Source organism: Solea solea, chromosome 1 (assembly GCF_958295425.1).
Source record: "Solea solea chromosome 1, fSolSol10.1, whole genome shotgun sequence".
NCBI lineage: Eukaryota > Metazoa > Chordata > Actinopteri > Pleuronectiformes > Soleidae > Solea > Solea solea.
This window is the reverse complement of record NC_081134.1, coordinates 34733910-34739546: the sequence shown is the minus strand read 5'-3', so window position 1 is coordinate 34739546 and position 5637 is coordinate 34733910. Positions and strand designations below refer to the sequence as shown.

The window sequence follows — 5637 nt, the reverse complement described above, 5'->3', positions numbered from 1 at the left end:
GCTGCTGCGTTCAGGGACTGTCGGACACTAGAGAATGAACGACAAGAGGACGTGGTTCTCAAACTGTGGTACGTGTACCACCAGGGGTACGTGAGCTCTGGCGGTACCTGGAGGAAAATAGACCACCATCCAAAGCCACAGCCGTCCTAAATTAACAACTAGGTAAATATCAATTTATTTATTTGTGTATGTTTCTGTAATGCCTAATACACCAGCATGTAGAAGCTCTTTAATCAACATTTTATTTTTAATGCTAAAATATAATTGTTATTGTTGTTCAACTGGGATTGGTACAGCACCCCCGCAACCCTCATGAGGAGGATAAAGCAGTTCCACAGGGGGAAATAAATATGCATTTAACCCATCCTCTACTTGATTATTTCTAGAATTAGAACAGCCATCTGGTTACAAGCTAAGTTCCACTTGACCACAGGTAATCCAAATTACAGTTCCCATACCGGGAGTCGAACCCGGGCCACCTGGGTGAAAACCAGGAATCCTAACCGCTAGACCATATGGGACCACGTACAATAGTAGATGACTGTATAGACCACATGTCCACGTAGCCCTCCAATCAATTTTATGCGGCCAGCCCACCACTGTGCAAGGTGATGGAATAGAGACAGAATATAAGACTAGATGTATTTGCCGGCAATATTTTTATAATAGTAATAATATTCGGTTGTAATCATTGCTTTATTAAATGTATTACACTCAACATGAAATTACATATATTTAACCTGTTTCTATCACAATTATCCTCATCACTATTTGCTAAATTTTCAATTTAATTCTCCGTTTTTGTGCATCATGAATATGTTTTTATTGTGAATCATTTTATATCAAAACAAGCACTTTTACTTATATCTAATATCATAATGAATATCTTATATTGCCCACCGGCTATGAAATAGTTGTTTTTTCCACTTTCTTTCCTCTGTCGGCCCCTACTTGACCAGACTATATGCTCATTGGCCCCTAGGTCATTTGAGTTTGACACCCCTAGCATAGACCATATCCAGTCTTTAAATGCTTCCAACTGACTGCAATAAATTTATATTATTGTTCAGTGGTCATATTCTTAAACTGTACTCATTCATAACTTTGCACTAACCTGCACACTTTTCACTAAATATTCTAAATTTAAATCCCCTATTCCTGTTAGCCCTTACATTTTAACATACAATTTGTACACCTTAATATTTTCTTCCTCTTGTATAGCTGTTTGTGTCTTCTTTAACATTTTATTTTATCTTGTTTTATTTTAGCATGCATGGTTCTGTGGTTAGGTGCAGACAAGTGCACTTGCTTGAGTTAAGTTGAAGATGTTTCACCTTTCATCCAAGTTCTGTACTCGATTGTTGTTATGCAGATACAATGCAGAACGTTCACCCAAGATGAAAATTACCTGAATGACTGAGAACCTCCACAGATTCTATTCCTATAATAAAAGGCTGTTAAGTGTCTGAAAACCATGTTGTTGTAAATTTTGTTAGATTATATAATCTGGACCCTGCTTCAGTAAACAGTTGGACCTTTTCGCAAGTGAAATAAAAGACTAACAGATTATCAAACAACCCATGTAATTAGTGTTATTGTTAGCTGTTCCATTAAGGTTAGAAAGTCCAGAATATGTAAAATTCGGATTTAGTGCCCCCTTCTTTTTTAAATAAATGATCCCTGCTTGTTATGTTGATTTAGCTTTATTTGAACATAAATTGCAGCATAGTAAGGATGGGTCTAGTGGTCATTTTAACATTTACTAAAATAAATAAACAAATCATTTACAACACCTTCAAAGCTGGGGTGCTATTTTATATTCAGGGGTGTGTTTGTTTGTACATGAATGCACCGTTTCTTTGAATGTGGACTACGGATGTATCATGAGAACTGGATAGAGCCCCGCCCCCTCTGCCTTGAAGACCGCTGAGTGCGGTCCGCGCCCTCCCCTCTCGATAAATCTAATTGGAATCATTCATTTTCTGTTTGCCAGTCGGACCTTCCATAATGCCTTCCACGCACGCACGCGAAGCCAGCAGGAGGAGCAGGAGGAGACACCCAGGAGGACGAGGAGCAGCGGGCACACACACGTGTGGTGACTGCTGCTTAAAAATGATCCACACACTTCTTAGATGTTCTGTTGACGCTCTGTTCTCACCTGCTGTTAACATCTGACCTGTGTGATCCAATCACAGGTGTTCAGATCAAGCTTGCTGCTAATGTGACGTCACTGCTCCATATGTAAACACACACACATTTCATTTAATTTTCTCTTACACATACAAATTATGTTGTTTTCTGTTTGTTAAAGAAAGAAAAAGAATCCAGGAAATGTTAATTATTATTATTTTCTCTATTAATCGAGTATTTGTTTGGTCCAGAAAATTTTTGAAAAATGTTGATCAGTGTTTCTCAAACCTGGAAATGTTGATTCTCAGATTTCTTTTTATCCACAAACCAAAAATGATTCAGTTTTAATTATTTCTTTGTTATAAGGAACAAAGAAACCGGAAAATGTTCAACATTTGTGATAAAAAAAAACAATTAATTGATTATTACAGTATTTGACAATGAATTTAGTAATCGTTTAATAATGCAGTAATCGTTGTTTGTTTACATTGAATATTGAACTCAGAAAAATTAACATTACCAAAGGGTTTCAACTTACTGTACAAACTCAGACTTATTCAGTCGTATTCTTACAGCATCAGCTATTCTTACTGGTGTTTTATGGGTTCTTTTAAAATGTGAAATTCAGCTCATCGTAAGATTAGAACCATCATCTTCTGCTATAACAATATATTTTTTTTAATAGAAATCCCTGTTACGTCTCATATTGTCTATTCGTCACTATCGGTTCATAAAGTCACGGATAAATGTGATGAACACATGAATTACAGTTGAAGATAAACATGCTGAGTGAATTCACTCAGACGTGAAGTCATGTCCAGCGACTCACATTTATTTTTGTCCAAAAATACGTCACGAAATACGGCAAAATGTACAGGTTTCGTGCTGCGTTCAGGTGCAACAGGACAAATAAAATACCAGATAAGCGGTCCCTTCTGCGCCACCTGTCGTGTAGTGAGGGGAACAGCAGGCCTGACACCACAGAGAGAGCCGATCAGAAGCTACAGTTCAAACTGCATTATTTAAACTTATAGTGAATTAAATAGTGATTTTAAAAGAAATATAGTTTTAATTATAATTGACTTGCTAAAAACAAAAAAGACATAGTCTATACATATAAACAAAACAAATAAATACATAAATATACACATTTTTTGCCAAGAATAGTTAATTGATAAAAATGTATATTTATGCAAGAAACTGGGTTTGACACATAGATAACTAATGCACTCATTTACCTATCTATAAAAAGAGTCTTTCATGATTGTCAGAGGAGTCTGATAAATATTACACATAACACAACCCCAGTCTACAAACAAATGAAGTTTTCCTCCTTTTATTGTGTTATATCATCAATGAAACATCAAGTAAACCATCCTTTTTACATTGTTAACAGGTGAAAACTGTGGACGAGTCAAAGTGTGAGTCTAACCAGCTGAGCTAACTGTCTACGCTCGTCCTCAGGTTTTGTTGAATATTGTGCTTAAAAAGTTGCTTCTTCCAAGAGTTGAACCCCTGACCTCAGGAACTCTAGTCTTTAACTAAACCACATGATTTGTCCTCACATAGAATCACTTAAACGTTGGACGTCTTTCAATAACAGATGACCCAAAAACGCCAAAAAAACGTCACACTGATGAAGTATTTAAGAATGTCTGTGCGGGACACTGGCCTACACGGCTGGTGTAGTGGTTATCGCTCTTGCCTTTGGAACAAGACCCAGTTGGAACCTGGATCTTTCTGCATGGAGTTTTTCATGTTCTCATGTTCCAAGCTCAGCTGTCATAGGGTGATAGGTGGGGTACACCCTGGACTGTTCACCAGTCCATTCAAAACATGCAATAGGGCGATTAGGTAAATTTCCACACTGTTCTACTTAAACATTCACTTCGTGTAAGATTCGAACCGCTGACCATCGGGACTCCAGTCGTTAACTTGAGCTATATGTCCTTGAATCCTTTTCCGTACAATTTGGAAGTCTTTCAATAATAGAACCACAACTTCAAAAAAAGGTCAGACTGATGAAATATTTAAGAACGTCTGTCCCATAACATGGGCAACATGGTTGGTGTAGTGGTTAGTGCTCTTACCTTTGCAGCGAGAGGACCTGGGTTCAAGTCCTGCTCGAAGAATCTTTGTGCATGGAGTTTTAGAGACAAACAACCATTCAACACATTTACTCTTACACCTTTAGAAGTCTTTCAGTAGTAGATTACCCATGACTTCACAGACCTCAGCCTCATTGACCATAAATGGCTGTAGAAAGAGAACGGTACCCTATAACAGTGTATGATAATATATATATATATATATTTTTTTTTTTACTTTATTATGCATGTTAATAAGTTAGCACGCTACTTTTATTTTGAGGTTGTTACATGCCACTTCCGCTTCCGGTCTGTCCGCCGTCATATTAATAAATGAGAAACAAAAATCAAAAAAGGAATTTGCAAAAAAAATAATTTGGGCCGTTTTTTTTATTGTTTTTTTTTTCATTTTTTGATGCTCAGAGCAAACTCCGTTTTTCTGTATTTGGTTTAATACAAAAAAGGAAAAAGGGGTGCTGTTTCCGTATTTTCGTATTTTGGTTTAGTCAGAAATACGGATTATACTTTAGTACCCTGACCCACAAACACAGAGGATCAGCAAATTGAACTCATTATGACCCAAAGACAGAGATAAAACATTGCAGGCTCTTGCATTATTTTGAATGATACTGAGCCTGAAATGACAGACTGGCATTGATTTTCAATGGCTAAATGAAGGACGTTCTTGCAGTTAAAACAGACTGAAGCTCTTGCCAGCGAGATCCAATGAAAATGACAGATAGCTATTAATTAACGCAAACATTATGAGCGGTCAGCAGCTAATTAAACTCAATGAGCAGGAGGAATCGCTGCAATTGATTGCACCGCAGGTCATTATGTATATTATCCAGTCAATAGCTGTCTGTAAATGCATTCACAAATTCTTTCCGTGCCTTTTATTGATTTGTATGACTTTAAACTGTGCTGCAGTGGATCATCATCATCACAAAGTAAAGGCAGCTGATCCAAGGCCAAACAATGTAAACTGCTAACATCCAAGTTTGAGCCCATTCATGTTGAGGCAGGCAGCGAGGGCACTCACGAGGCAGCACTGTCAAACATAATGCCATCATAATGTGCTGCTAATAAACCCGCACTCTGACAAGTCTTTTTGTTTATAGCTACAGGCCCATATTCATGCAGCACAAGCAGCCACACTTCTTTTTTCTTTTTATTCCGCTGCTGCAGCCAAGGAGCCAAGGAAATAATTGAAATAATGTGGGCGATACAACGCTGCATCCTTGAAATGTTTCCAGAAGGTCACTAACAAGATGAGGTGTAGTTCATCCATTCATTAGAAGATGGCACTGGCAGATGAAGGTGCCTGGTTTTACATGAGTTGTCCTGATGTTATTATTACACAAGACACAGGTCTACTGCTCCATGCAGTACCACGAGTCAACCACAAGATGGCAATCCA

General features: G+C 37.6%; 1 non-coding gene across 1 annotated transcript; it reads right to left on the bottom strand.

The window, feature by feature from the left end:
• Nucleotides 1-449: 449 nt before the first annotated feature.
• On the bottom strand, nt 450-521 carry trnae-uuc (transfer RNA glutamic acid (anticodon UUC)). The gene has a single exon. It is a non-coding gene; the product is annotated as a tRNA-Glu (tRNA).
• Nucleotides 522-5637: the final 5116 nt, after the last annotated feature.